Raw genomic sequence first — 23,168 nt, 5'->3', positions numbered from 1 at the left:
GGAACATGAGGGTAAGAGGTAGAAACCAATTTACTTTCACTTTTAGAAAAGAAGGTTATAACTGTAATTATCCAAATTATTAAACATTAGAAGAAGAAACCAATTTGAGTGATCTAAATATTTGGGACATAAGTCGGGAATTCAATAAATTAATAAGCTAGAGTCTCAAACCAATGGTTGAGTTATAGGTTGATGTTTTAATATGAATCAAATGTTCTTAATATGAACTTTTCTAAAATCACACATCCATCCCTAATGACTTAAGAGCTTTGTGGTGCTAAGTCTAATCTAATGATACTTAAGGATTAGTTAAAAGATAAACCATAATTAATTCCATTCAAACACTAGAAGCTCAAATTTACTTATCCCTTCTCTCATGGGTTAATTGAGGTATAGAACTGAGGATGACTTAAACCTAATGAACTTCGGGGTGATCTATTCAACAATATAATAAGTTCAAATGAACTAAAAAATGATTCAGAAGACTTTAAAGGTTGTCTAGGGTATCCCATGGACACCTTTACAATCTTTTGGATATTTTGAAGAACAATTGAACTTATTATGCTTTGTTCAAGAAAATCATCCTTAAAACCTCTAGGGACCCACAAAGTTATGAATTGTGGTCTATTTTGAATTTAAATCATTAAGGCTTCACTACTGCATAGCAGTTGTTCTAACTTTTCACTTTAAAATATATGCATGATTATGAATGCTAACATTTCAGCGTAGGCAGTGAGAAGACGCCAGGTACACATTTACATTTTATGTGCTGCAATCTTTTCTTTACTTTACTGCATTTATTACCAATATTTGTTTAACTTGCATGAAAAATTGAAATTAAAACAAATTGAGAGAAAAAAACAAAAATTAAACAAAAGAAATCAAAATCTCACTTTTAAAAATCAAACAACACTTTTAAAATAATGTATAAACATAATACGTTCTTTTGAAATTATAGAAGTCCCTCGGATGAGGTAACCTACGGTTGCTAACGAGATCTCCTTAGCTTAAATGAGCTTAACAAGTTGTTTTGGCTAAGTAAATTCAAAATAAAATAGTGATACCAAAATGAAGGAATCGTGGAATCCTAACGAATGTTGCTCTAATCAACTTTAAACCCCCCCACCCAAAATAATAATAACAAGAAACACTTGAACAATAACAAGACTTGACACAGAAACTGCAAAAACTTAAATCTGAAGACCCCAGAGCTGGTGCAACAAGGAGCTCAAAGCAAGATGCAAATGGACAGAAGACGATCTACAACAACAAAATGAGTCTACTCTAGCAAATCTTTCTTTAGAATTAAATGACAAGCCATAGGAATTCGAGGTACCCATCTAGTACGACATAAATCCTTAATTTATCTTTAAACCTTTGCACAATCATGTTGTGCAATTTAAGCCCTAACTCACCTTAAGCTCTGAGGTCGTTGTTCGTTACGACATAAAACCTCTTATCTTCCAGGCTATTTATATGGCTTTGTCATGCAAGTGTAAGCCCTAAATAATAAAACTGGCAGAATGAAATATCAAATAACACTTTCTCAAAATTGAAGTCAAATAGTAGAATAGTTTGAGAAGTCACTGAGGTGCCTTCCGAATCCGTGACCTCTCCTACCTCTCATTCCTTTGGATTCCTAAAAACAACTGTTCCCACTTGATCCATTCTCTTTTGAACTTCCAATGTCCAATCTTGAAAACCTTAAACTTTGAAATTCTTAAAAGCAAAACCACTTATCTGAATTGAGAGTATTTTTAAGTGACCTCGGTTGTAATTAACTATAGGGTATTGCCTCTATAGGGAACTTTAGAAGTCAGCTTAATATAAACCCTATCTAATCTTCCATATTAGATAGGGTAACTTGTCGGTCAACATAAAAAGTTTCATAGACCAAAATGGATGTCATAAATGCCTTATTTTATTTAATTGAGTCTTACTATCAAGTAATACATCTATTCCTTGGAATAGGTGCATCACTTGTGGTGTTGTGATTGTTTATTTAAACTATTTTATATATGAAACCAGTTCTGTCTCGTATTTTCAAAATTAAAACATTAATTTTCAATATTAAAAAATACTACTTTTCCAAAATCATATATATATATATATATATATATATATAATTAAATTTAAATCTACAAACAAATTCGCGGCCGACAACTTCTGGCAACTCTGCTGGGGAAGGGTTCCTCTTTCCTTAAATGATTAGGTGGTTTTGCTTTCATAAATCGATAGCGCGTTTGTGTCCCTCGTAGGCCAAGCTACCATTTTTTTGTTGTCATATCTCGCTCATTTTTGTCTTGAGAAGGTGTAGTCAACTCCTCTTTGATTCTGGAGCTTCTGTTTAGACACCCCTAAATAGAGAGGTTCTGGGCTCCTCCCACCTCCAAAAATTGAGGTGGACCCCCAATAGGTGTTAGCCTAGTAGCGGATCTGTCGAAGCAAGTTCGGTGCAAAGTCCACTCTTTCTCTGTGATTCTGATTGGGTCCTTTGCTTCTCCTTCTTTCTCTTCTGCGGCTAATTTGTTGCCAACAAATTATGTCAGTTTTCTACTCTCAATACCTTTCCTCTAATAATAACAAACTAAATGAAGTTTGATAAAATTTGGAAACTTTACAACATAAATGAATTCAAATGAGATAAATAAAATTGTGTTTGAATGATGTTTGCTGGATAAGCTCTTTTCATCTTAAGATTGCTACAATAGAAGGAAGCATGGGATGAGACTGATGTTATAAATCCTCTTTGCAGAAGAACGTCTACGTCAAAGTTAATTTTATCCTTCGCTGCTGAGATGGACTTGGACGTGAACAAGAGCGAGCTGCCTGACGGAGCAGTCATCCAATTTGGACAAGGGTTTGACAATACTAAGATCTAGTTTGGATACGTTATTGTCTTCATTTTGAGAACTAGCATGCCTGAAACTATCAATCCGATAGTGGAATTCAACTTAGGTCAACCCAGAAGTTCCCGCCCCTTAAGAGGGTGTTAGTTTAGAAGAATTCTATCATTTTTTTGAAGTCTATCAGAGCCGTAGAAAGTCCCACCAGGATGGTTGCACTACCCCTGTTGATCTGGTTGTCACTGCACCGGTCATCATTCCTACCCCGTCCAAAGGAAAGGGTGTTCAAGTGGATGATGAACCTGTCATTGCGAAGGGTTCAACTTTTCTTATAGCACTTCTATGTTTGAAGTGCGATCTAGCTCAAGGTGCACAGCTTTGACCCTAGCACAGAGAAGAATCAAGAATAGGAAGGCTACTAAGATAAAGAAGATGAGGGTTTCTAAAGAAGTTTCCCTTATAGAGGATGTGGAGGATGAGTTTGATTTAGTTGAGACTTCACCATTATTGGAAGGGAGCAGGTTTCACCCATTATCTGCTGCCCAGGATGATGAAGATACTAGGAGGATTGTTACTATACCAACTCGATCTTTCCACTACGAGGGTTGGAGGGAGAATACGACTAAGGCTACGAGATTGGCTCGATTACGATCTATAATCAAGAGGCTAGTAGTAAAGGAAAATTGTTTAGTCACTGATATTCTTATAAGGATGGGAGGAGTACCTGCCAAGGCTCGCCTCGGACTGAAACTAGTTCCACAAGAGAAACCCCATTCCCCAAGAAAAGGATCAAATAGAGATGATCATCTACTGTAGTATCTATTCCACATTTTAGGGCTTGCACTAATCATCGCATGTTGGTACTGCCGACAGGCCATCCGACACTAGGCTTTTGACACCAAAATAGATGGTGTGGCAACCTAAAATTGTCGGGCCAGTAACTTTTAGTAGAATCAAAGTCAGAAGTTCTGAGGAGAATCTTAAGCCTGAAGAGATTGTCGTTACCTCAGAGGAGAAGATTCATCATCCATTGCTAGTGGATCTTAAGGCCCTTAAGGGAGGTTCGATTGAAGCAATGTTGGAGAAACTGAGGACAAAACTCAAACAATTATCCCAAGAACGGAAGAATGAGTCTGACAATGGTGAAGAGGAAGGTTTAGCTGATTACATGGAAGAGAAGTATGCCAAATTGAATGTGGTCGAGACCCGAGTGTCATCCACTATACATGAGGCCCAGGCACTCATGAAGGGAGATGACTTGGAAGCATTGCAAAGGCTCCTTCAACAAAGTACGAGATGATTGACCGCATGGAAAAGAGAATGGAAGAGACAATGACCGCCATAGCCACGCTTTAGAGTCATCCTCAACCGCTGAAGGCACCACTTGTAGTAGTTGTCTAGATCATGAATGAAAGAAAAGAACTCACCTCCATCAACAAAGAAGAGCAACCAAAAAAGGATTTTTTCCAAAGTCTAATACTTGAAAAGGATATTAAGCTTGTAGCAGAATAACAGGTGCGAGAGACCCTAGCCCACTCTAAAGGAGGGGCATTGATCATGAGGGGTAGACTTTATCCCAAAGAGTTTGATGACTTCCAATATCCTAAAGGCTTTATATCACCTTTGTTTAAGACTTTCAATGGGACAGGAAACCCCCAACAACATATTGACCCGTACACAGTTGATGATGGATGGAGTACAACATGGAAAAAATCCTTAAAGAAGATGCTACATCTGATTTATACAGGTTCAGCGTATGCTTTGGTTCAAAGTTCGAGACCTGCCAAGCCAGCACTATCAAATGTAGTTGAAGAGCTGCTTCAAAAGAAGAATACATAGGAGACCACAAAGGAAAAGGAGATTGAAGGCCCAAAGAGTAGATTAGGTTCTATCAATATCATTTCAGCTGATGTTATTATTCTGATTGACCCGTACACACTCGATGATGGATGGAGTATAACATGGAAAAATCCTCAAAGAAGATGCTACATTAGATTTATACAGCTTCGGTGTATGCTTCGGTTCAGAGTTTGAGACTTGTCAAGCCAACACTATCAAATTTAATTAAAGAGCTGCTTTAGGAGAAGAAGACATAAGAGACCACAAAGGAAAAATATATTGTAGACTCGAAGAGTAGATTAGAGGCTTCTCTTCCTAGGATGGTTGTTTCTGATTCAGGGGAGATATCCCTTGAACCTCTAACTCTGTATGATTATTTGTTTACCCCCATGGGGTACTATAATGAGAAGAGTTCTAATGTTGGCTACTTTTTGACTGTTTCTAAAAATAACGTAACTAATGATAACCAACATAAACTGGATCTTGATTTCAATTTTAATAACAATTCTCAAATTGTACAAAACCTCAATGATCACAATAAGGAGGAGGGTGTCAATGAGCACAGTTACGATAGCTTTGGAAGTGACATGCTCCTTTGTGAATTCTTGGGACGACCTATCAAAATTGAACTCAAACCCTCAGACTCCAAAGAGACTCCAGAGGAGCTGATGCAACAAAAATACATGCTTTTTTAGACCTATATTTTATAATCATTTTTGGTGATATTGCACTTTAAAGAAAGTATTTTTCTTGTTTTATTGCATGTTGATAATTTTTAGGACTTGGAGCAAAATGGAAGCAAAAAGGATGGAATTTGAAGTCAAAATGACGTTTTGGAGAGAAATACTCAGCACCGACGGTGCCAACATGAAGGAAGGAGTTTAGAACAGCGAGGGCACCAATGGTACCATTTTACAGAGAGCTCCAAATTAATTTCGGGCCACTGGCACCGACAGTGCCAGCATGGGCGTCGAATCCCACGGGCGTCGAAGACGCCAATGTCGGTGTTGGGCAAATTTCTAGAAGATTCGATAAATCTGGACGCTTTTTGAAGAGTTACTTGACATATCTCTTGGAAAACCAACATTATCCTCTATTTAGAGCAAAAATTGATTAGAAAAACAACTCCCTTAGTGTCTCATTGTTTTCCACTGGTGCTCCATCGTGTGTATTGTGTAGTGTGTTGAGACTTGAGTCTGTTCTTTGAGTTTGGTGGTCAGTCTAAGTGTGATTTCTCCTCTAAGAGTTGTTGGAGAGGGAGAGAAGTGAGAGATTTATTCTTCCTTACATCTTCTAAGAGAGAATCAAGAGTCCTGTAAAGAGAGAAAGAGACTTAAGAGGAGCTTCAAGGGATTTGCTTTGAGGAAGAGTTACAGATGGTGTTTGTTTATTATTGTTGTGTAAACTTTCTTTTATTTATGAAATTCATGTTTTATTGTATCTTCTTCAAGAGTTCAGATTAGTCTTCTTTGTCTTTCTCCCTGCTCTGAGATATGGTAAAATGAAGAGATAATTTGGATGTGTCATTTTAAAATATAAAAATAAACTGTGAAGATTTTTTCACTCCGTTTTTAAGTTAATTTTTTATCTAGCCAATTGAAACGTTAAAATCTGTTATAAAACATACAATCCGTGAAATGAAGTATGAGTTCTACAACAAAGTGAGAATCACATTCGATTCCATGAAGGAGTGTTTTGTTCATGGAATTGGGTGTAAAAAAATAGAGAATTATACATTACTGGTGAAGAATTGGAGTTTTTAGGGTGACAGACAAAAATCCCCAATTTGGTCTTAGTGTTTAAGAACTAAAGAGAGAGTTAGCCTTCAGGGGAAGGGAAGTGGGAGCTCTGGGGTGAGAGCTAGTATCCTTCCAGCCTAACCACGGATGTAGGGACTAAACCTAAGGTTAGCCAACGATTCTCTATAACACTTGTCCGAGGGTAGAGAATTAAAACTGCTCTTATTTGGCACAATACAAATTCAAACTATTTACCTCTCTCATTTAACCAAAAACTAATTGTAGTGGGAAAGATGCTTTCTCATATTTGATAACTTCGTCACAAAAATATAAAGATAGTTTAATAATAATTGCTTAGCTTTGCTTTACAATTTTGCTAGTAGTTGGTAATTTAGTTTTGATAGCACCTTAAATATTTAAAGTTAGTGTAGTAGATTTTCTTTATCATTGTGAATTTCCTGATTTCAATTTTCATTACGAGGTTACAACTTCCTCGTGGGATCAATATTTGGGGCTTAATCAGAAAGTCTTGTATTACTTGATAACGATACGTATACTTGCGTAGAATCCCAACATTAATTGCTTCAATTTCTTATTCATCAATAACGAGTCAAGTTTTGACACTGTTGCAAAGCAGAGTTAATTTTATTAATTTTACACATCTATAATTTTGTAATCAAGTTTTTAGCGCCGTTGTCGGAGAAGGTAACGGTAAATTAAGTAAATTTGGTAAATTAAGAAATTTAGCGATAAAGTAAATAATATATATATATATATATAATTATTAAATAATATAAAAAATAAAAAATAAAAAAAATCAAAAGTTAAAAATCATAAAAAAAAAATTAAACGAAAATTTGGCAGTATTTTTAATAATTTTTACTATTGCTTATTATATTTGTTTATGCGTAGTATTGGATCTAAAAGTTTAGTACCATACGATTCAAAGTTAGAACGTACTTTTAGAAAAATGCAAAAACAAAAAAAAAAAGAAATTAGAAATTTGAACAAAATGGTGAATAACTTAGATAATCAAATAAATGAAATTGAAAATCGACAAAGACCTTTAAAAGACCATGCTAATCCTACAACAGATGAACTTCACTTGACTATTCAAAATCTTGATGTTGCTAATAATTCATTTGAGCTTAAACCAACTATTATCCAAATTGTATAAAATAATCAGTTTGGAGTAACACCTACTGAAGATCCTAACTTACTTCTTACTAGCTTTCTAGAAATATGTGCTACTTTTAAATATGATGGAGTGATTAATGATGCTGTCAGGCTTAAATTTTTTTTCTTTTTCTTTAAAGGACAAAGTTAAAGCTTGGTTAAATTTGTTAGCACCTAGATCTATTAGAACTTGGGGAGAACTATCACAAAATTTTTTGGCTAAATATTTTCCACCCTCAAAAAGTGTCAAGCTTAGAAACGATATTACATCTTTTTGTCATTTCGAAGGGGAATCGATATATGAAGTTTGGGAATGATTTAATGATCTCCTTAGAAGGTGTCCACACCATGCTTTGCCAGATTGGTTAATAATTAAAACTCCTTACAATGGACTAGTAGGATCACTGAGATCTATTATAGAAGCTATTGCAAATGGATCATTAATGTCAAAATCTTTTGATGAAGCATATTCTTGAATAAAGGAGATGGCTACTAATAATTTTCAATGGCCCTATGAACGGATAAATTCAAAGAGAGTAGCTAATAATCATGATTCTGATGCAATGTTTATTTTGGCATCCCAAATTGCTCTATATCAAAGAAGATTGATCAAATTGGAGAGAAATATTCTCAAACACCCTCAGTGTTAGAGGAAAATTCACTAGGACAGCTAATTGATACTCAATCACCTTATGAAACTCTGAATGCTATAAATAATAGAACCAATAATCCCTATTCTAATTATTATAATCCTTGATGGAAAAATCACTTTAATCTTAATTGGAATAATTATAACAATTTGATGAACCCCTCAGGAAATTCAAATAGCCATGGAAATCCTAACTATAAACCTTATTATCCTCCTGGATTTAATAATAACTCACAATTAATAATAATAACTCACAAGTTAAGGAGAAGAAGTTGTCTATGGAAGAATTGGTGTTGAATATGGGAAATCAAGTTAAGGAGCTGCAATTAGAAATATTAAAAATCAATTAGGGCATATTGCTACTACACTTAGTAACAGACCTTTAGGAATTCTTCCTAGCAATGTTGAAGTAAATCCAAAAGATCAGAGTAATGAGCAAATTAAAGCTATTCAATTACGAAGTGGAAAATAATTGAAGACAAGGATCCAAAAAGAAACTGAAGTTGAGAACAAGAAGGTGGAAATTGAAAAAGATAATGATGATATAGATTCTTCAAATAAACTAATAAAAATTTATTTAGAGAAACCTCCACCCCATTTCCTCAAAGATTGAAGCAACAACATAAAGATAAACAATTTATAATTTTTTTTTAAATTCTTAAAAAGTTAACTATAAATATTCCTTTCGTTGAAGCTTTGGAACAAATGCCAAATTATGTGAAATTTATGAAGGATATACTAAACAAGAAGAAGAAGTTTGCAGATTACGAAACTGTTGCATTAAGTGAAGAGTGTAGTGAAATTATTTAGAAAAAACTTCTTGAAAAGTTAAAAGATCCTGGTAGTTTTACTATACCTTGTGCTATTGGTGAGAAATTTTTTTGAAAAGCTTTATGTGATGTGGGAGCTAGTATTAATCTTATGTCTCTACCAATTTTTAAAGGTTAGATTTAGGAGAAATTTTCCCTACTACTGTAACTCTTCAATTAGCTAATCAATCAATAACTTATCCTTAACTTATCCTAAAGGAGTTATGCTAAAGGAGTTATGGAAGATGTATTAATGAAAGTGGATAAATTTATTTTTCCTGCGGACTTTATTGTTTTAGATATAGAGGAAGATAAAGAGATTCCTATTATTTTGGGGAGACCATTCCTTGCAACAGGGAGATGTGCAAAAAGGGGAATTAACAATGAGAGTAAATGATCAAGAAATAACATTTAATATAGCAAAAGCTATGAAATATTCTGCTATAGAAAAAGATAGTAAAAGTTTTAGAATGTAAGTTACTAATTATCTAAGTAATGAGCAATTTAAGGGAATGTTTCATGAAAAATTAAGGCAAGAAGAGAACCTTGAGTATGAGAATGAGAATGAAGTAAGAAATGAGAATTTAGATTATGTTCAAGAAAATTTTGAGATTTTGGACCTTACGAAAAATGATAATAAAAAATTTATTCCTTAATAAAAAAAATGATAATAAAAAATTTATTCCTTCAAGTATTAAACCACATGAACTTGAACTGAAATTATTACCTGACCATTTAAAATATCTATTTTTAGGAGATTCATCAACATTACATGTTATTATATCTTTTGATTTAACTAAATTTCAAGAGCAAAAATTAGTGAAAACTTTAAAAAAATATAAGAAAACCTTTGGATGAACTTTAGTAAATATTAAAGGAATCAGTCCTTCAATTTGTATGCACATAATTCTATTGGATAAATAATATGAACTTAAAGCTGATCCTTATAGGAGATTAAACCCGATAATAATAGAAGCTGTTAAAAAGGAAATCTTAAAATGGTTAGATGTTGGAATTATATATCCTATTTCAGACAGTGCTTGGGTAAGTCCCATTCACTGTGTTTTAAAGAAAGAAGGAGTGACAGTTGAAATAAATGAGAAAAATGAATTAATATCAACAAGATAAGTTATTGGTTGGTGAATTTGTATAGATTATGGAAAATTGAATGCAGCCACCAAGAAAGATCACTTTCCTTTACCATTTCTAGACCAAATGTTGGATAGATTGGTTGGTCACAAATAATGTTGCTTTCTGGATGGATATACCAGGTATCATCAAATTTTGATTGCTCATGAGGATCAAGAAAAAATAACATTTATAAGCCATTATGGAACATTTGCTTTTCATAGAATATTTTTTGGACTATGTAATGCACTTGCAACATTTTAAAGAGGTATAATGTCAAATTTTTGTAATTTAATTGAACATGGAATGAAAGTATTTATGGATAATTTTTCAGGTTTCGGAACTTCGTTTGAATTATGTTTAAATAACTTAGAAAAATTTCTGAAAACTATGTGAAAAAACAAATTTAGTATTAAATTTATGTGAAAAAATCTAGTGAATGTCAATTTATGGTTACAGGAGGAATTGTACTTTAGCATAAAATTTCTGAAAATGACATGGAAGTAGATCCGACAAAAATTCAAGTTATTGTGAAATTACCATCTCCTACTACGGTTAGAGGGATGAGAAGTTTTCTAGGACCTGCTGGTCTCTACAGGCGTTATATAAAAAAATTCAAAAATTACTAAGCCATTATGTCAACTTTTATAAAAGAATACAAAATTTAATTTTAATGAGGAATGCATTAAAAATAATTGAATTATTAAAAGAAAAATTAATCACTTCTCTTATAATAGTTTCACCTGATTGAGAGAAACCATTTAAAATAATGTGAGATGCTAGTGATTTTGTCATTGGAGTTGTTTTAGGGCAAATGTATGACAAGGTTTTTAAAGTGATATATTATGCTAGTAAAAATATATTATGGTGATATATTATGCTAGTAAAACTCTAAATGATACTTAAATTAATTTCACCACTACTGAAAGAGAGTTATTAGTTATTGTTTATGCTTTTGATGAGTTTAAACCTTACTAAAGTGGAGCTAAATGTATAATGCATACAGACAAATATTTGATGCAAAAGAAGGATGCTAAACCAATATTAATTAGATGGATACTTCTACTGAAAGAGTTTGATTATGTGATAGTAGGTAGAAAAGGAACTGATAATTAAATAGTTGATCATTTGTCTAGACTATAACAAGAAATATTAACTGATTTTGGAAATGAAATTTTAGAAACTTTCCCTGATGAACAATTGTATAGTATTGATGGAAAGAATATACCGTGGTATGCTGATATAGTAAATTATATTGTAAGTGATATTCAACCACCTGATATAAAGAATCAATAATTAAAGAAATTTATTCATGATACAAAACTCTATTTTTGGGATGACCCATATTTATATAAATAGTGTAAAGATTCGATCATTAGAAGATGTGTGTCTTACGAAGAAACTGAACAAATAATTCAATGATGTCATGATTTTGAATTTGAAGAATATTTGGGAACTAGTAGAACTACACATAAGATTTTGCAAGCTGGATTTTATTGCAAGCTGGATTTTATTAAAGCTGGATTTTATTAGCCTACTCTTTTTAGATATGTTAATGAATATATTAAAACATGTGATCGGTGTCAACGAGTAGGAAAATGTCAGCGAGTAGGAAATATTTCTAGAAGAAATGAAATGCCTCTTAATTACACATTAGAAGTTGAAATTTTTGATGTGAGGATTAAATTTTATGCGACCATTTATGCCTTCATTTGGAAATTTATATATATTTCTTACTGTTGATTATATGTCCAAATGGATTGAAGCTATTGCTATACCGAAATGTGATGCTCAAAGTGTTTCAAAATTTTTAAATAAAAATATTTTTACATGATATGAAATGCCGAGAGTGATTATTACTGATGGAGGATCTCATTTTAGGAATAAGAGGATTGAGAAATTGATTAGAAAATTTAATATGATGCATATATTCCCAACTGCTTATCATTCCCGAACTAGCGGTCTAACAAAAATATCAAATCGTGAAATAAAGCAAATTTTAGAAAAAGCTGTAAATCCTGATAAATTGGATTAGTTTGATAGATTAGATACTGCATTATGGGTATACAGAACTATCTATAAGACTCCTATTGGAATGTCCCGATATAGACTTATTTTTGGTAAGACATGTCACTTACCAATAGAGTTGGAACATAAAGCATTTTTGTCTATTAAGGAATTCAACTTTTATTTAAAGGATGCTGGTGAGAAAATATTATTGAAACTCAATTACCTTGAAGAGATTAGAAATGAAGCATATGATAATGCAAATATCTATAAAGAGAAAATAAAAACGGGTCGGAAGATTATAAGAAATAAATTTGAACCTGGACAAGAAGTTCTATTATATAATACTAGAATGAGATTATTTCCAGGAAAACTAAAGTCTAGATGGTTAGGACCATTCAAGGTGATAACCATTTAAAGTAATTAAAGTCTATCATTATGGAGCTGTTGTTATTGAGGATCCTAAAATTGAAAAGATATTTAAAATTAATGGGCATCAATTGAAACATTATTATGAAGGGCACATGAGATAATTTAAAGAGATCTTGATGTTGAGTCATCCTAAATAAACATTGATTTGTTGGGCTGATGATGTTAAACCAAATGCTTTGTAGGAGACAACCCATATATATCTTAATTATTTTTAATATTTTGTTTTATAATTGCTACACAATCTTATATATCATAAATCAATACAAATTTTGTTATTGGATGAAAATTTGGAAACCAATTAAATCAAAAACAAAATTGACAAAAATTTGGCTTTGGTGCCGACGATGCCAGCGGGGGCGTCGATAGTGCCCAGTGCGGTTTTAGCAGTTTAGGGAGTTTTTGGCAGACTTTAGATTTTGCTTCAAGATAACTGCCTAAGAGTCTTTTTAAATGCATGAAAACCATTTTGGACAACCAGAGACTTCCAAATTTTAAAATCCATGGCTTTCAATTCCAAAAAAACTTCAAGATATGGGATTTTCAATCGAAGATAGTTAATCATTTTTAATGCATAGAAATTATATGACAAAGTCATCATGAAGAAGAGGCTTATCAAGCAAAGAGGCTTTGTCAATCATGGGTTTAATAACCCAAATTTGCAAGGAAATCACAGTATAGAGATGTTGGGAAGTTCTATGCTACACTACCGTTGCAGTAGTTATTCTAGTGGTGAAAGAAATCTACACTAATCCTCATGGAATTAACTAGGGAGTCATCTTTGTTTGAGGTAAGTGGGTACCATTTACACCACCACAAATTAATGATATGTTTATGATTGAAAGCATGCCAATTTGTCATTATGCAAACTTTATTCGAACTTAGGATTTGATGTATGATGTGTATTAATTTATGACGGATGAAAGTGTTAATTAGGAAATCAGAGACGACAGGTACATTAGCTTCACCGCTTCACTACTAAATCCAATATCTAAATAATGACATCTCTTCATCTCTGCGAAATTACTCCCTATAATGATAATTAGTAAAGTTACAAAGGAAAGTACAATTTTAAACTATTGTATTCAAATGAGAAAACCCATTGTTGCGAGATCAATCATTGTTAAATTTGTTTTGGGTTTGATAATGTGTGGGCCTATATATGGACTGGAGCATCCTTCTACGATCTTCTTACTTTGCAGTCAATCTCAAGTACCATATGAAAGTTAGGAAAAAGTGTTATTACCTAGAACCCTGGGAGCCCATGGATCCTATTTATGCAAACTATATTGGGAATGGAAATGAAGCATTGGACATTATCTTGGATCAATCATCACATGCTACGACACCCTTAATGCCCTGCACAGTCGAAAGTTCAAGAGTTTTGGAGAAGAAAATAAAGAAGGCAGAAAGTGAACTTCAGAACATCATGAATGCAATAGAAAATATTTTTGATATTTTTTTATCACTTAGATTGGAGGATGAAGGAACAATTTGATCATATGGGATGAATTGAAGAAGGTTTGATAGAGATGTTTAAGAAGAATGAATGGATTGAAGAAAATTCAACTGATCAATTCCCATACCAACCATTCTACAATTTGTATGTGAAAATTCAATCTATGGGAGATATTAGAGGAGGAGACAGTGCTGAAGATGAAGAGGAGTAATTGAGGAAGTTAGAATTTTTACTGTTTAAAATTAATTGTGTTTTAAATGTATTTGAGTTGTATTTGCTTTGCTTTGAAACTCCTATCAATTTGATTGCTTGTATAGTTTAGTTTTCAACGTTCTAGTGGTGTGGCTTGATTTCGACGCAGAATTATGGTGTGATTTGCTTTATATATGTGTTGGTGGGAAAGAAAATCTATGTTTGTAAAAATTTAGAATTTCATATATAAAAGTTAGTTTTGTGTTGTTTGTAAAAACACTTATTTCTGGACTATTTAAGGATGAATATTATTGTTTAAAAATACTAATTAGACGTTGGAGTGAATTGGAAACAACTGAAATTACAAAAAGGCAAAAGATTGAAATTTTCAGCTCTGGCGCCTATGGCGCCCGAGACTCGAAAGTCCCCAAATTCCTTAAAATTTCATGATTTGCACAGTAAAAACACCATTTTTACCCCTTAGGTCACCTTCCAACTTCGGTTTACACCCCTAGGGCTTGCGAAAACTTGGATTTGAGGGGATTAGAAAATAAAAGAAGTTTAGATTTCATCTTCCCTCAGTAAGAGTTGCACATTGAACTCAATATTTTTTAGTTTCACCAAGGATTTCTCCTACATTTCTGAGATCCAAAATTTTGAAATTTTTGGGAAGATTTTGAGAAAATCCTTTGGTGAAGAACTCTTACTTAATAGATTTAAGTTTAGCACGTTCCACAATGTGATTTTCAAAATTTTCAGAATTTTCAGAATTTATTTGGATTTTATCATTTTCCTCAAAAATTGCAATGGCACTAAGGACGAGCAAAGGAAAGAGGAAATTTGAATATGATGACCAAAGACTCATCAACTTCAAAGCCAAAATTCATTACAATAGTCTACTGAATACAAAAAAAATAATTCAGGATCGAGCATTCTAAAATCCGGGTGGTGAAGTCGAGAGATTGACTGTTGCTCAGGAGTGGGAGAATTTTTGTTACTTTACTGCCGATGCTATGATTGTCATAGTCAGGGAGTTTTATACCAACTTTAGGGAAACTTCTAATGACCACTTTTATATTCGTGGTAAAATGGTTGAATTTGCCTCGAGGAGGATCAATGAATTTTATCAGTTATAAGGAGCATATCACCGTGAGTACACTGCATTCTCTGCTACGAATGAGGCCTTAGATGAAGTTATTTCATTTTTAACTGATGGGAGAGGAGCTTGGAAGGTGGAGAACAACGCTAAGGTAAACTTCACTGCTTCTATGTTAAATGTAGTATCGAAAGCCTGACATTACTTTATATCTGTCAGAATGATACCTACATACCACCATATCAAAGTTACTAAGGATAGAGTCATCATGAAATTCTATATCCAACAGATTAGTAGGATAGATGTTGGCTCTATTATCTATAAGAACATTCATTCTATTGTTATGGGTAAGAGGAATAGTGGGTTAGGACACCCTGCCTTGATTTTCACATTATGTGAGCAATCACGAGTTAATTTTAGAAATTAGGAGGAAAGGATTGAGCCTCTTAAACCTATTGAATCAGCAAATATTAAGACTTATGAATATCATGTTGGATGGAGAATGGGAAGTAGGAGTAGGGATATTCCTTCTACTGCTAGTACCTCTACTCTCTAAGGACTTATGGAGCAGATGATGATCCAGCAGGGAGATATATTAAGGATGGAGAGCATGATTGAAAATTTAGAGGTTAGGAATGCACATAATGATGATTTAACAAGACAAAAGTATGAGTATTATGCTGCATATGATGATGCTATGGTTAGTTACATTAGGGGTGACCACTCAGTACAGCTTCCTAGTCACTTTATCTTTACCCGTTATCAGCAGCAGAACTTTGATGTAGAAGAAGAAGAAGAAGATGGGTGAAGATGTCTGCTTAGTCACAATTCTGATCTCTTATTTAATATATAGTTTGTTGCACTTTGTTGTTGTTATTGTTTAGTTTGTAGAGTGTGATACTTTGATTTGTATTGAATGTTGTGTTGTGAACTGTAGTTGTTAGAGCTATTTTAAATAGAAATTTATTTTAGTAATGTTGATTGTTTTTAGTACTTTGTTGTATTTATTTTTAGTTAACTCTTTCTCAACAAATTTTTTTATATATATTATGTGTTATTTAATGATTTAAGTCTTTTAACATTTAATATTAACACCTGCAGTATTTCAGAGTTAAGTTTTAAAATCAAAGCCTTCAACAGGTAAGTCTTTTCTTTATGTATTAAATATTTTCTTTCACCTGTATTCAGTTTTTCATGCTTAATCTTTTAAAAATTTAAGTTTGGGGGGAAGAAAAATTCCTTTTTAAAGAAAGAAACTTAATTTTATTTGTCCTCAATTAGCTATATTTTAAAATTTTTAATTTAACATGAACTTTGGTATTAGAGCCTAACTTTAGATAATTATACTTATGTTTCTAAATATATAAAAATTTTCAATGATAATGGTTAATTATAGAGATTAAGTATTTGGTGTGAGAGAATAAGACTGTGTTGAGAGAATAAGACTGTGGTGTGAGAGAATAAGACTGTGTTTTTCCATTTTAAGTAAAGGAATTTGTATTTTTGAAATATTGAGAATCTTAGAGTTTCATGTAAAAATAAAAGATTGAAAGTTTATAAAAAATATTCAAAGCTAATATGAATTTATAAAGTGAAGGAATGTGAAAATTTTTTAAATTTAAGAAGAGGATAGTGAAGTTCAAAATTATTAAAGGCTATCTAGATGTAGTAATCCTCACAATAAAAAAAAAGAAAAACAAAAAGAAAAAAAAGAGAAATAAAAGGAAAGAAAAATATGTGAGGAGAAGCTTGAGGAGATGCCTAATAAAAGATTGGCTTCACTTGAATCAACTTAAGGAAGAAGGCTCAACTACATTCTCTAAAGTTGTATTAAAGTATTATCAGAAACTTTTAATGAAGTTCTTTTTCATATGGATATTCCAAATGGCTTTAATATGATAATTTGCAATTTTCCTTGAAAAGAATAGAGAAACAGAAATCTTAGACTTGACTGCTAGATATTCTTATACCTTTAGTATTAACTTGAGTTATTTTAAATTTTTCTTAAGTTATGCTATGATATTTAGTAGACCAAAATATGGAAATCTAGAAGTTAAACTCTTTATTGCTACAGAGTAATGTTATTCGGGTTGAAGAACGTTGGTGTAACTTATCAGGAAGTGATGACAAGGTCTTTGATGACGTGGTCATTAAGTGTAAATTGAAAGACGATCTTTTGTATGGCTTGAGAATTTTTTTTGAGCTGCTATGATAGTTTAACCTTAGAATGAATCCATTAAAGTAGGCCTTTAGTGTTAACTCTAGGAAATTTTTAGGGTTTGTTGTTCGTCACCACAGAATTGAAATTGATCCAGATAAGATTAAAGTCACCTTAGAAATGCCACCTCTGAAAAGCTTAAAGCAATTATGATCATTTCAAGGAAGTTTGGCATATGTCAGACGCTTTATTTCTAATTTTTCATGTAGCTATCAGCCTCTCCCTGCACTGGTCAAGAAAGATGCCAAGTTTGCTTAGGATGATAAATGTCAACATGCCTTCGAGCGTATCAAGCAATACTGATAACGAATCCTATCTTAGCAGCCTCTATCTTAGGTAAACCATTAATACTTTACACCATTGCTTTGGGGGACTCCCTCAAAGCCTTACTAGCCTAGGTTAATGATGAGGGTAAACAAAATGCTCTCAACTACTTAAGCCATAGTCTAATTTTGATGGAAGTAAAGTATCCTCCTATTGAGAAGCATTATTTAGCATTGATCTTCACCTGCCAGATGCTCTAGTATTACATGCTTTCTCTCAAGGTCAACCTAATTTTGAAGTTTAATCCTCTGCAATACTTGATGACCCAACCAACACTTTCTGTTAGGATAGCTAGGTGGGCAATGATATTATTACAGTTAAATATAACTTTCGTTTCTCTTTGGGCTGTGAAAGGACAATTTTTAGTGGATTTTCTCGCAGCACATCCTTTACCGGTAGAATCTCTTCTCAACAAAGAATTACCAAACAAGCTGATAATTAACTTAGAAGATCCCAGTGCTTAACACTGGGAGATGTACTTTGACGGAGCTTCGTCAGCATAAAAGGACAAAGATTTGTAAACAATAGTGCATGGAAAAGCAGGGATTAGATTAATCTTTGTTACACCATAGCGAGGAATGTTAAGGTACTCCTACCATATAACAGAGCCATGTATGAATAATGAAGCAGAATATGAAGCCCTCATAACTAGACTGGAGTTAAATATTTTAATGAGAATAATATACACCAGTATCTATGGTGACTCGGAATTGATTATACAGTAGGAAGCTGGCAGTACAAAATTCTGAAACCCAAGCTCGATTAGTATTTTCAGTATACGATGAAGCTACTAAAGCAGATTCCTAATGTGACACTATACAAGAATATCAAAAGCAAATGCCTTTGCAGATGCTTTGGCTCGACTAGAAAAAGAATTTACATGTCTGTAGGAAAATTTTGTTGAAGTAACAGTCCGAGGACGTCAAGTCCTATCGCAGATTGACATAGATATGTTGCACATATTGGGAAATGACAGAGCAGTGAAAGCAGTTGCAGAAGCTACAGAAGACTCGCATCAGCCATTAATAGAATATCTACGAGCATGGAAGCAACTAGATGATAAGTTAGTTGCACATCAGATCAAGAAAAGGGCTTGTCATATGCTTTGATAGATAGTGTCTCGTATCAAAGGTCCTTTGATCATATGTGGCTGAGGTGTTTGAATGGGTTCGAGGCTCAAGAAATTGTTAAGGAAGTGCACGTAGGACTTGGTAGCACTCATCAGTGAGGTCCAAAAATAAAAATGAAGATTAAAAGGCTAAGTTACTACTGTCCCGCAATGATGCCCGACTGTATGAAGATCGCAAAGAGTTTTCACCAGTGCCAAGTGCACGGGGTGGTTCTACACCAACCTCCAAATTTGCTACATCAGAGCATCGTGTTGTGGCCATTTGAGTGTTGGGGCATAGATATCGTGGACCCGATAGAACCCCTGTTTTTCAAAGGCCACCAATTCATCCCCGTAGCTACCGATTACTTTTCAAAGAGAGCAGAAGCAGTACCGCTCAAAGAAGTGAAGGCACACCACATTCTACAATTTTTCAAGAATCAAATTATCTACCAATTTGGGGTACCACACAAAATCATTTCAGATAATGGTTTTGTGTTCAAGAGTGCAAGAATCAGCAATTTTGTCAGAAGACATGGGATAGATTGCTATTACTTGACAATTTACTACACGAGAGAAAATAGCTTGGCCGAGGCTTTTAATAAAAATCTTGTCCAAATCTTAAATAAAACTTTGAATGAAAATAAAAGGAATTGGCACGAGCAGTTATTGGAAGCCTTATGGGCCTAGAGAACGATGTTCATAACTCCTACGCAGTCTACACCTTACGCTCTTGTGTACAGGTTTGAGGCCATACTTCCTTTAGAGGTTCAACTTTCATCTCTCAGAGTTTTCATCGCCAACAATATCACTACCTAAGAAAATGCTAAATTATGGCTGGAAAAGTTGGAAAGCTTGGAAGGAAAATAAATATCAGTACAACAAAATTTGGAGTTGTATCAAGCCAGAATGATCCAGACCAACGATAAACATGTTTGCCCAAGAAATTTTAAGGTCAATGACTCTGTTCTTGTTCTTAGAAGTCTTATTCTTGCATACCGCAAGATAGGAGGTAAATTCTAGTCGACTTGGGAAGGTCCGTTCGTAGTCGAGAAAGTCTACTTTGGAGGTTTCTACCAATTTGTGGATTGTCAGGGAGAAGGACATAAGCTTCCTATTAATGAACGATACTTGAAGAAGTATTATGCAACGTGATGTTTTAAAGAACAGACTTTAGAAATAGAGTTTTATTTCTAGAAACATCAATGTAGTAATTCTATGCAACTAGGTTCAAACCCAAAATTAATAAAAAGTTCCTAAAAGAAAAGACAATTTTCAAATTATAAAATTCGAGCATATAAGAAAATATATAATAAAGAGAAATATGTTTCCCTTTTCTTATCGTAAATAATAAATCTGACTTTTAAATAAATAAAATTCATTAATAATTAAAGTCCTATTGTTCTTGTTCTTCTGATTCAGCATCCTGATTTTTTCTTTGCTCTCACAGAAATATGTCAATCAGGAGGCCAATTCTTACCTTTAAATATGGTGTGAGTCTTGCACTGGACAAAGAGAACATTGAAGAGGGAGATGTGATCAAGTTCAACTTGAAATTTGTGCAGGAGAGGCTGGAATACGAAGGAGAAGCCTTGACTACTGTGGAGCAAGAAGTGCTTCGTGACAGTAAGACAGTGCTAAAATTCAGAAACAAGGGCAAGCAGATTGCCACAAAGAAGAGGAAGTTTGAAAGAACTATTGAAACAAAAACAAGTGATAGATGAAACGCTGAGAGCAGTAAATTGAAGTCCATGGTGATGATTACAGGAGGTGAGCTCATCAGCATCGTGCCTATTGTCAAATGAGTAGAACAAGGAAGGGGTTGTTACGGATGGTACAGCCGCTTCAATGAGGATGGGTACGACAACCACCGCGATGCACATTGTTCCCAAGGTGAGGGAGTAGCTCGCCGATGTTGAGCCGTACATACCGCAGTTTGTCACTAGACCCTGACAGTTGAAAATAATCCTAGAGCATGAATTGGAAAGAATTGAGAAGGTGTAGAAGAAAGATTTTGAGTATTTCTACAAGATACAAGGCAAATACGTTAATATCCTAGAAGGCTTGGAGTTACATATGAATATGTTCTCCGAGTATGAGCCAAGTGCAGTGTGTATTCCACCTTAGGGACTTGGGTCATGTGGGCTATTTGAGGAGGAAAACATATTCAGAGCCTCAAAAGTGGATTTGAGGCAAAGGAAGAATCATAATACAATGTGGTTACTGCTACAATTTTGCCAAAGACAGTGGAGGAAACCCATAAGGAATAATTTGTCACGATAAAGTCGATATGATGCCAGGACTTATAAAAAGGATGATCAAGTGAACGGTGACCTGGCAGGTGCTGCCCGCTAACTGTGTTCCCAATACCTGCATCATCAACATATATAAAGAGGGTGACTATATCCCACCTCACATAGATCGCCACGAATTTGTGAGGCCCTTATGCATTGTGTCATTCATTAACTAGTGCAAAATAACGGGACGAACCTCTGGATAGTTGGCTCAGGTGAATTCCAAGGGCCAGTAGAAATGCCTTTACTGATAGGTTCAGTCCTAGTATTGAAGAGAAATGGTGCAGATGTGGCCAAGTGCTGCATTCCGACAATTCCTTACCAGAGAATCTCAATCACCTTCCAAAGAATGAGCGAAGAGAAAAGGCCATTAAAGTACGTGACAGATCCAGATATAGAGAGCCTACAGCCTCTTGAGCTATAAGCTACATAGAGATAACACACCTCTAATGCCACCTATACAAAATTCTACTTCCGATGGTGGCTTAGAAGGTGATGTTATTACCTGTGTAGTTTACTGGGCAGACATGGATAGAAATGGATGAAATTTTGAGAAATGACACGAAGATTCAAAATGATATCCACTTGGAGTTGCAGTGTTTAAGTATGCTTTTTGAAAGGATGACATCAAAAATCATTTTGCTGTATTCCCGTATATATGGAATGATAGGATGTCCATCTCTCATCAATTAAATGGGAACAACCATGTCGCTTTTTCACCTGCAATTTCTATGCAATTGACTGTGAGCTCCACTAGATTGAGCTTGACTCGACTTAAGGAATGTTGAACAAAGAACGATACAAATAAAATGATAAACAAATAATAACATAAAGACAAAGAAAATGAAACAAATAAATAGAAAATGAAACAAAAATGTGAAAATAATAAAAAAATGAATCTGAAAATTTAAAAGAAAATAAAGAATCTTTTTGAAATTTTGACTCCTCACGTCTCATGCATGAGCTTTTCACCATCTTCATGATTTTACATCCTCCATGATTCATTTCTCTGCGAGTCTCCACAAATTTTCACCGAATCTCTGGAATCTTTCTTCCTTGCTTGAGTTGGAAAACAAGTCTTTGGACCTTCCTGCTCAAGTGAAATCAAAATTCTCAAGGTCGGTACCTAAATTTTGATTCTCATTCTGAGGTTGGTACCTAAATTCCAACTCCCAATTCTCAAGATTGGTACCTAAATTCTGGTTCTCATTATTGGGTTCAATAACTAAATTCTGATTTCCTTCTGCTACATCTTAGGTTGGATGTGAGTCCCTATGCTTTCCATCCTAATGTAGTGAAATCAAAATTCTCGAGGTTGGTACCTAAATTTTGTTTCTCATTCTTTGGGTCCGTATCTAAATCATGATTCCCTTTTGCTACCTCTTAGGTTGGATGTGAGTCCTTGTGCTTTCCTTCCTATTGTAGTGAAATCAAAATTCTCAAGGTTGGTAACTAAATTTCAATTATCATTCTGGGGTTGGTACCCAAATTCCAACTTCCGATTCTCAAGGACAGTACCTAAATTTTGAAACCCTTTTGCTACCTCTTAGGTTGGATGTGATTCCCTGCGCATCCCTTCCTAATGTAGTGAAATTAAACTCTCGAGATCAGTGTAAGACCCCCTTAAATGGAGTAAGGCATATGATTCTGTTGACCTCACTTTTGGTTGAGGTCTAGAAACTTCTTTAGTAGCCTAGGTCTAGCCATATGACTTTCCTATAGACTAGTCTTAGAAAACTAGAAAAGGTATTCTCACCATTAGAAATTCAAAACTCTTCTCTTTGCTCAACTTGAGATTCCACATATTGGTCCTAACCTCTAATATTTAGAAGGTAAGATCATTATGGGAAAGCTC

The sequence above is a fragment of the Phalaenopsis equestris genome, unplaced genomic scaffold (genome assembly GCF_001263595.1).
Source record: "Phalaenopsis equestris unplaced genomic scaffold, ASM126359v1 Scaffold000161, whole genome shotgun sequence".
In the NCBI taxonomy this organism is placed as follows: Eukaryota; Viridiplantae; Streptophyta; class Magnoliopsida; order Asparagales; family Orchidaceae; genus Phalaenopsis; species Phalaenopsis equestris.
The sequence above is the reverse complement of the archived record's forward strand: the minus strand, read 5'-3'. Positions refer to the sequence as shown.